The following is a 10,611-nucleotide window of genomic DNA, read 5'->3' on the forward strand; positions in this document are numbered from 1 at the left end:
AATGGTACATGGTAAATGATTCCTATTTTCTAGGGACCGCTCTAAGCGCTAAAGTCACCGAAAGCTAGCCAGGTTGGACCGGTTCCTGTCCAACATAGGACTTCCAGTCTTAATCCCCCTTTTACAGATGAGGTAGTTGAGGCAAAAAGTGAAATGACTTTCCCAAGGTCACATGCCAGGCCCTCTGACGCCCAGGTCCATGCTCTATAAATTGGTGTTTATGCCGCTTCCCCGGTGCTTCCTTGTCTCAGGGTGCTTAGATTGTCTCGGTCTGGGCCTGTGTAAAAAGGCCCCTCCCCATCCTTAATAACAATGATAACAGTAATCATAACTGTATTTGATTAAGTGTTTCTTATGTGCTGGAGTGGATACTAGCAAACTGGGTGGGAATTTATTAAGAATTCCCTTACAAAAAGACTGCCAAGTGTCAGAGTATAAACAAACTAATCATATGCGGAGATGTTTCTGTCCCGCGGGGGCTCTAGAGTGAAAGACAAAGAGAGAGCATTTTCATAGTCATTACTAGATAATGATTATCAGTTATCGTATTTATTAAGAAGGTCGTGGGGCCTAAATCGTTCCACTTGCTGGAGTAGAAACCAAAGAATCGGTTCGGACACAATTTCTGTCCCACGGGGGCTCATGAGTGTAAGAGGAAGTGAGATCGTAAGGATGTTACATCATTTGACCCTAGGGTCCCTTCTCCCTTGTGACCCTCCGATTTTTCTGATTTTCATAACCGCCAAGAGGGATCTTAAAGATTCGTAGAATTACTGTGATCATCAATAGTAGTATCGACATATCATTGTAGAATTATTACGAATTTACTTACCGGAAAGACTGCCAAGTGTCAGAGTAGATAGAAACGAATCATATTGAAGACGTTTCCTGACCCCGGGGCTCAGATTGAAAGACAAAAAGAGAGCGCATATTGAATGCCCATTTACAGCTAGACCCAGAGGGGGTTACGTAGCTGAACCAAATTGAAACAGCAGGCCCGTGGCAGAACCGGGCAGACATTTCTAATCTCATGACGCCCAGCCACATGCTCATGTCCACTAAACCATGGTGCCTGCCCCAAAACAATCAGCGTTGTCATTCATTCATTCATTCATTCATCAATCATATTTATCGAGTTGCTTACAGCAAGCAGAGCAACCGTACTAAGCGTTTGGAAAGTATCATTCAGAATAAAGAGGAGGACAATCCGTGCCCACACCGGGCTTACAGTCACGAGCCCGGCTTATCAGCTTCCATCCCAGATATTGACAAATCCTCAGCCGCCAAGACTTCCTCTTTGGGCAGCTCTTTATATGGGTTACCCCCATGGTCGGGAAACCTTATAAGGAACAGGATGGTCAGCAAAAGGAAACAGACTTTTGTCCCTTAGAAGAGGAGGAGAAGTCTCCCCTTTAGGACCTCTTCACCAGGGGCGGCCTTCATGCCCCGGTTTCCTCAGGCTGTAGATGAGGGGGTTCACGGCCGGGGGTATCACGGTGCAGGACATGGACAACAGCAGGTCCAAAGTCGAGGGGGAGTCTGACACGGGCTTGAGTTGGGTGAAGGTTCCGTTCAAGAAGAAGACGATGACGACGGCGAGGGTGAGGCAGGGAGGTGGAGAAGGCTTTGGGCCCGGCTCTCTGAGGCCGGCATCCTCAGCACAGCCCGGAAGTGATGCGCACGGATGAGACGATGATGGAGACCAAGCAGACGACAACTACAGGTATACCACAGGTGACTGGTCACATCGATTACTACGTGGTCCTCGGAGTAGGAGATCTTCAGCAGGGAGGGGATGTCACAGAAGAACTGCTGGATGATTTTGGACCCGTAGAAGCTCAGGGAGAAAGTCGAAGCTGAAGATAAGAACACAAACATCACCCCGATGGAGCCAGGATGCGCGCCGCCATCTCTCCACAGGGCCGTGTCGGTGCATGATGAGCTCGTAGTGCAGGGGGAGGCATATGGCGGCATAGTGGTCGTAGGACATCGCCGTGAGGAGGTACATCTCTGAACCACCCAAACAGGACCACCGAGAAGACCTGCGTGGCACAGCCCAGGAGGGTGATGGCTCTACAATCGGTCAGGAAGATGACGGCAGGCTTGGGGACGGTGACTCTGATAGCAGAGGTCGACGACGGACAGATTCCTGAGGAAGAAGTACATGGGGGTGCGGAGGCACCGGTCGAGGGTGGTGACGGCGACGATGAGGAGATTCCCTGTCAGGGCCGCCAGGTAGACCAGGAGGAACAGTGCGGCGTGGGACCAGCAGCAGCTCCCGAACCTCCGAAAAACCCAGCAGGAGGAATTTCTTCACCGTGGAGACGTTGGGCATTCTCGGGAGGCAGGCCCTGACTTTCTGCATGTGATGAGAGAAGAGCCAAAGTTAGGGTCCATTGATGGGATGAGTGAAGGAATTGATAGGACACTCGCTGGTGATTCTCTCACGGAGAGGAGGGAGTTATTCAATTCAAAATGATCTCTGAGTTCACGGTGGAGGCACGGAACGTTTTCTGGGGACTGATGTCGACTCCCTGCACATGATGAGGGAAGACTTCAATTCAGAGACATTGATGCTGGGGGTGAATGAATAGGACTAAGTCGATCGGTTCTATTTATTGAGGACCTACAGAGGACGTGGTATTGATACATATAATCACTGCCCCCAGGGATCTTCGATTCTACTGGGGGCACCAAGCTTCAAAGTGCGTAGAAGCATGGGGCTATTGGGAAGGACATAGGCCTAGGAATCAGACGACCTGGGTTCTAATCCCACCTCTATCAATCAATCAATCAATGATTCGTATTTATTTAGCTCTTACTGTGTGCAGAGCACTGTACTAGGCCCTTGGGAAGTACAAGTTGGCAACAGATAGAGACAGTCCCTACCCAACAGTGGGCTCACAGTCTAGAAGGGGGAGACAGATGACAAAACCAAAAATATTAACAAAATAAAGTAGAATAGATATGTTCAAGTAAAATAAATAAATAGAGTAATCAATATTGTACAAACATATATACATATATACAGGTGCTGTGGGGAAAGAAAGGAGGTAAGATGGGGGGATGGAAAGGGAGACGAGGGGGAGAGGAAGGAGAGGGTTCAGTCTGGGAAGGCCTACTGGAGGAGGTGAGCTCTCAGTAATCTCAGGAATCTGTCCGTCGTCGACCTCTGCTATATCTCCGTCACCGCCCCCAAGCCTGCCGTCATCTTCCTGACCGATTGTAGAGCCTTGAAGGGAGGAAGAGAGCTAGCTTGGCGGATGTTGGGAGGTAGGGCATTCCAGGCCAGGGGGATGACGTGGGGCCGGGGATCGACAGCGGAACAGGCGAGAATGAGGCCCGGTGAGGAGATTAGTGGCAGAGGAGCGGAGGGTGTGGGCTGGGCTTTAGAAGGACAGAAGGGAGGTGAGGTAGGAGGGAACGAGGTGATGGACAGCCTTGAAGCCGAGGGTGAGGAGTTTCCGCCTGATGCGCAGATTGATTGGTAGCCACTGGAGATTTTTGAGGAGGGGAGTAACATGCCCAGGGCGTTTTTGGACAAAGACAATCCGGGCAGCTGCATGAAGTATGGACTGAAGTCCACGAGGATGGGAGATCAGAGAGAAGGCTGATGCAGTAGTCCAGACGCGATAGGATGAGAGCTTGAACGAGCAGGGTAGTGGTATGGATCAATCAATCAATCAATCGTATTTATTGAGCGCTTACTGTGTGCACAGCACTGTACTAAGCGCTTGGGAAGTACAAGTTGGCAACATATAGAGATGAGCCTTGAAGATGGAGAGGAAAGGGCGGATCTTGGCAATGTTGCAGAGCTGAGACCGGCAGATTTTGGTGACGGCTTGGATGTGAGGGGTGAATTAGAGTGCGGAGTCGAGGATGACACCAGGTTTGTGGGCTTGTGAGACGGGAAGGATGGTAGTGCCGACAACAGAGATGGGAAAGTCAGGGAGAGGGCAGGGTTTGGGAGGGAAGACAAGGAGTTCAGTCTTGGACATGTTGAGTTTTAGGTGGCGGGCAGACATCCAGATGGAGATGTCCTGAAGACAGGAGGAGATGCGAGCCTGGAGGGAGGGGGAGAGAGCAGGGGCAGAGATGGAGATTTGGGTGTCATCAGCGTAGAGATTATAGTTGAAGCCGTGGGAGCAAATGAGGTCTGTACCAGTTCTCTGCTGCAAAGCCATGAGAAAGTGACTTACTTTATCTACGCCTCTGTTTTCTCTATAGTAAAAAGAGGATTCGATATGTGTTTTCCCTCCTACTTAATCTGAGAATCCCTCGTGAGACACGGACTGTGTTCTACCAGATGGTCTTGAGTCTCCCCCAGCACTTAATACTTTGCTTGGAATGTAGTACGCTCTTAATGAGGATCAAGAGAATTAATTTTGGTTGAGGAGACCGAGACTAAAATGAATAGCAGATAGCAGAGGTCAGAGAATATAAAGATACGTTCGTGACTGTTGTGAAATGTTCTCGGTGGTTTTCGAGTCAAACGAGAAGTGCCTTCACACATGAATTCATCCATTTAGTGGAGAAAGAATGGGCCTGGTAGAGAGTAGTACCTGGACTCTAATCCTGTATTTGCGCCTTGTCTGCTGTGTGACCTGGGCCCCGTGGCTAACCGTCTCTGTGCCTCGGTTACCTCATTTGAAAAACGGGGGTTACGACTGTGAGCCCCCGATGGTGCATGAACTGTGTCCAACCTGATCAGTTTGTATCCACCCCAGTGCTTAATGCAGTACCTGGCACAGAGTGAGCACTTAAAAGCACCATAAAACAAATAACAACAACAAAAAAACACATATACTCCAAACCGATCTCACTTGCTCAGGTACTCATTTGTTCAATCGTATTTATTGCACGCTTACTGTGTGCGGAGCACTGTACTAAGAGCTTGGGAAGTACACGTTAACAACATATATAGATGGTCCCTACCCAACAACGGGCTCAAAGTCTAGAAGGGGGAGATAGACAACAAAACAAAACATGTGGACAGGGGTCAAGTCGTCAGAACAAATAGAATTAAAGCTAAATACATATCTGCATTCACACTTGTAAGCTCAAACACAAGTATACCTCGTCATTCATCGAGTCTTTTCCTATAGCATCGCTCAGCCTACATCTCTCCTCTCCTCATCCTCCTCTCATGACAATTTGTGTCTTTTCACAATGAACAAAAAACCTCTTCATCGGCTTGAAGGCTCTCTGCCATATGACTGCACTTCCCCTCCTTTCCATCGTTCAACTCGTCTTCTCACCTCTCAGAGCAACTTTCTAGTTGTTACTCATGATCGACACTCCGGTTTCCATCCTAGGCTCGAACTCCCTCTCTTATCAGCTAAGAATCCGAGCGAGCACAGTTCTTTCTGAATTCTTTACTGCTAACCAGCGCCCCCCCCCCCCCCCGACACACACACACCTCCAACCAGCTTCCCTGGTTTATTTCCCAGCCCTCTAAACCCACTTCACCCAACTCAAGCGTTAATCAACTCAGGTCCATCCTCATTTAGTGGAAAAAGGATGGGCTCAGGAGTTCTCTTCTTGACCGTGAGCTCCTTGAGGAGAGCGTACACATCTCCCAGCTCTGTTCCATTGTACTCTCCCAAGCATAGTTTAGTAGGAGTCAGAGGACTTGGGTCCTAATCCTGCCTCTGTCCCTTTGCTGCTGTGGGACCTTGGGCAAGTGGCTTCACTTCTCTGGGCCTCAGTTTCCTCATCGGTAATATGGCATGCAATGATTGTATATTCATGTCTGCATTCATTTTTTTTATTCTAGGAGGGGCAGGGAATGTGTCTGTTGTGGTGTGATAAAGTGGATAGAGCAGTCCCCCTCTGCCTTCAAATATGCCCATGTCTCCCCCAAACTAGCTCTCTTCCCCTGTTCAAGGCCCTGACGCCTGTCTGCTTATATTTTTTTTGTGGACTGTCTCCCCCTTCTAGACTGTGAGCTCGTTGTTGGATAGGGATTGTCTCTTATCTGTTGCCGAATTGTACTTTCGAAGCGCTCAGTACAGTGCTCTGCACACAGTAAGTGCTCAATAAATACAATTGAATGCATTACTTAGAGCCCAGGTCCTCTTGACTGCCGAGCCTGTGCTCTTTCCACTAAGCGACACTGCTTCCGATTTAGAGAAATTGCGATTCTGACCCTCGTCATCCCTGTTTCCTATTGCAATTTCCCTCAGCTTTCCCCCGCTCCTCTGCGGACTCACCAGTCTTGTCCTGGGCTGGGGAGTCTCGACCTCTGCTGAAAGAGAGGCTCACTCCATCTCATCGGTCCTGGACATGGGTGGGGGTGACAGGAAGGTCTGGGAGATGGGTGGGGGCTGTCAGGATCCTCCCTCCCCATCTCGGCTATGCGGATAGCTGCGCTGTCCCCTCAGATGACGGCGGGTTATTTCCTGGGAGATTCTCCTTGGACGGATGGTCCCGGGGCACCGCTGAGATGGCCATCCGTCCGGGAATCTCAGAAGGCCGGCACTGTGGGCTCCCTGCGGTCCCGGCCCTCACAACCTAAATAACTGCCCATTCCCGTGTGGTTTCCACTCTGGGACTCCTTCAACAGACTAACCATCATCCCCATTCTATGATTCATTTGTTCAATTATATGTATTGAGTGCTTACTGTTTGCAGAGCACTGTACTAAGTGCTGGAAAAGTAAAATTCGGCAACAGAGACAATCTCTACACAACAACGGGCTCACAGTCTAGAAGGGGGAGCCAGACAACCAAACAAAACAAGTAGACAGGCATTAATACCATCTAAATAGATAAATTGAATTATAGATTTATACATATTATTAATAACGTAAATAGATTATTAATAGCATTCTGGTTATGCTCAGAGGTTTGGAGTTTCCTCCAGGGCTTGGGACCCCTTCTAGACTGTGAGCCCGTTGTTGGGTAGGGACCGTCTCTATATGTTGCCAACTTGTACTTCCCAAGCGGTTAGTACAGTGCTCTGCATGCAGTAATCCCTCAATAAATACGATTGAATGAATGAATAAATACGATTGAATGAATGAATGAATCTGAAATCTGCAGCAATCCAACTTTGACATTCCCCTCTAGACTGTAAGCTCATCATGGGCAGGAAATGTGGCTACCAACCCTGTTACATTGTTATATCGTACTCTCCCAAGCGCTTACAACCAACGTCTGCACATAGTAAGCACTCAATAAATAATCAATCAATCAATCAATCGTATTTATTGAGCGCTTACTGTGTGCAGAGCACTGTACTAAGCGCTTGGGAAGTACAATTTGGGAACATGTAGAGACAGTCCCTACCCAACAGTGTACTCACCGTCTAAATAAGATCGATTGATGGATGCATATTGTCTTCCCCTACTGAATTTCTATCTGCAATTTCCATCCCTCCCAAGCTCACCCTCTCACTGTGCCCGTTCCCAACTCCCCCGACTCAGACCCCTACCTCACCACCTTTCCCCCGCTTGGACTTCCCTCTCTCTTCACATCCACGAGCCCTCAGAGCTTCCCATCTTCCACACTCCTTCCCGAAACTCTGTGAATTCCACGGAACCTTCCCCGATTAATTTTTTCATAATGGAACATGGTAAATGTTTCCCATTTTCTAGGGACCGCTCTGAGCACTAAAGTCCCCACAAGCTAGTCAGGTTGGACCAGTTCCTGCCCCGCATAGGACTTCCAGTCTTAATCCCCCTTTTACAGATTAGGTAGCTGAGGCAAGAAGTGAAACGACTTGCCCAAGGTCACATGGCAGACAAGCGGTGGAGGTGGAATTAGAACCCAGCTCCTCTGATGCCCAGGTCCATGCTCTATTAACTGGGCTATGCTGCTTCCCGGTGCTTCCTTGGTTCAGGGTGCTTAATTGTCTCGGTCTGGGCCTGTGTAAAAAGCCTCTCTCCCCATCCTTAATAATAATGATAACAATAATAATAATAATCGTGGTATTTGATAAGCGTTTATTATGTGCTGGAGTGGATACAAGCCAATTGGGTCAGACAAGTCCCTGTCCCACACTTGCTCACAGTCTCAACCCCCATTTTACAGCCGAGGGAACTGAGGCCCAGAGAAGTGAAGAGACTTGCCCAAGGTCACACGGCAGACAAGTAGCAGAACTGAGATTAGAACCCACGACCTTCCATTGTCCAACTTTCATTCCCACCCCCAGAGTCATGCTAAAGAGCGTATCGTTACATATTCATAGTCCTTACTAAAATAATGATATCATTATCGTATTTAGTAAAACGTCGTGGGCCTAAATCGTTCCGCTTGCTGAAGTAGAAACAAAAGAATCAGTTCGGACAATTTCTGTCCAAAAGGGGCTCAGAGTGTAAGAGGAAGAGAGATCGTAGGGATGTTACGTCAATGACCCTAGGTCCCTTCTCCCTTGTGGCCCTCCGATTTTCTGATTTTCATAACCACCAAGAGGGATCTTAAAATTCGTAGAATTATTGTGATTATCAGTAGTAGTATCGACATTATCATTGTAGAATTTATTAAGAATTTACATACAGAAAGACTGCCAAGTGTCAGAGTAGAAGCAAACCAATCATATCAGAGACGTTTCCTGACCTGCGGGGGCTCAGACTGAAAAGCAAAAAGAGAGCGCATATTGAATGCCGATTTTACAGTGAGACCCAGAGGGGTTCCGTAGATGAACCAAGGTGATACAGCAGGCCCGTGGCAGAACCGGGCTGATATTTCTAATCTCATGACACCCATCCACACGCCCATTCCATTAAACCATGGTGTCACCCAAACAATCACTTGTCATTCATTCATTCATTCATCAATCATATTTATCGAGTGCTTACCGCTAGCAGAGCACCGTACTAACTGCTTGGAAAGTACCACTCAGAATAAAGAGAGACATTCCCTGCCCCCACCGGGTTTACAGTCACACCCATCGTATCAGCCTCCTTCCCAGACATTGACAAATCGTCAGGCGCTGGACTTCCTGTTTGGACAGCTCTTTATATGGCTACCCCCGCGGTTTGGAAAGTTTATGAGGAACGGGAGTCAGCAAAAGGAAAGAGACGTTTTGTCCCTTAGAAAAGGGAGGAGTCTCCCCTTTAGGACTCTGCCCAGGGCGGCCTTCATGTCCCGGTTCCTCAGGCTGTAGATGAGGGGGTTCAGTGTGGGGACCACCACAGTGCAGGACATGGACAACAGGAGGTCCAGGGTCCAGGGGGAGTCTGACATGGGCTTGACTTGGGTGAAGGTTCCGGTCAAGAGGAAGATGATGACGACGGCGAGGTGAGGCTGGCAGGTGGAGAAGGCTTTGGCCCGGCTCTCTTCGCCCGGCATCCTCAGCACGGCCCGGAAGATGTGCACGTACGAGACGACGATGGAAACCAAGCAGACGACAACTAAAGCTACCCCACTGGTGACACTCACGTCAATGACGACGAGGTCCTCGGAGCAGGAGATCTTCATCACGGAGGGGATGTCACAGAAGAACTGCTGGATAATGTTGGACTCGCAGAAGCTCAGGGAGAAAGTCGAAGCTGAATACAAGACAGCAAACATCACCCCAGTGAGCCAAGAGGTGGCCGCCATCTTTCCACATGTCATGTTGGTCATGATGAGCTCATAACACAGGGGGAGGCAGATGGCGGAGTAGCGGTCGTAGGACATCGCGGTGAGGAGGAACATATCTGAACTACCAGACAGGACCACCAAGAAGACCTGGGCCGCACAGCCAAGGAGGGAGATGGCTCTATGATCGGTCAGGGAGATGACGACAGACTTGGGGACGGTGACGGAAATGTAGCAGAGGTCGAGGACAGACAGGTTCCTGAGGCAGAAGTACATGGGGGTGCGGAGGTGCCGTTCGAGGGCGGTGATGGTGACGATGAGGAGATTCCCCGTCAGGGCCGCCAGGTAGACCAGGAGGAACAGCGCGGCGTGGACCAGCTGCAGCTCCCGGACCTCCGAGAAACCCAGCAGGAGGAATTCCTTCACCGTGGAGACGTTGGGCATTTTGGGGAGGCAGCACTGACTTTCTGCATGTGATGAGAGAAGAGCCAAAGTTGGAGTCCATTGATGGGATGAGTGAAGGAATTGACAGGACACTCGCTGGTGATTATCCATGGAGAGGAGGGAGTTTTTCCATTAAAAATCATCTCTGAGTTCACGGTGGAGGCACGGAACGTTTCTGGGGACTGATGTCGGCTCCCTGCACAGGATGAGGGAAGACTTCAATTCAGAGACATTCATGTTGGGGGTGAAGGAATAGGACTAAGTCAATCAGTTCTATTTACTGAGGACCTACAGAGAATGTGGTATTAATACATATAATCACTACCCCCAGGGAGCTTCCATTCCATTGGAGACACAAAGTTTTGAACCGTGTAGAAGCAGGGGGCTATTGGGAAGAACGCAGACCTGGGAATCAGAGGACCTGGGTTCTAATCCCACCTCTACCAGGTCTCTGCTGCATAGCCATGGGAAGGTGACTTGGAATGTAGTATGCTCTTAATGAGGATCAAGAGTATTATTTTTGGTTGAGGAGACCAAAACTGAAATGAATAGCAGATAGCAGATGTCAGAGAATATAAAGATATGTTCGTGACTGTTGTGAATTGTTCTCGGTGGTATAAGAGTCAAACGAGAAGTGCCTTCA

The sequence above is a fragment of the Tachyglossus aculeatus genome, unplaced genomic scaffold (genome assembly GCF_015852505.1).
Source record: "Tachyglossus aculeatus isolate mTacAcu1 unplaced genomic scaffold, mTacAcu1.pri scaffold_67_arrow_ctg2, whole genome shotgun sequence".
In the NCBI taxonomy this organism is placed as follows: domain Eukaryota; kingdom Metazoa; phylum Chordata; class Mammalia; order Monotremata; family Tachyglossidae; genus Tachyglossus; species Tachyglossus aculeatus.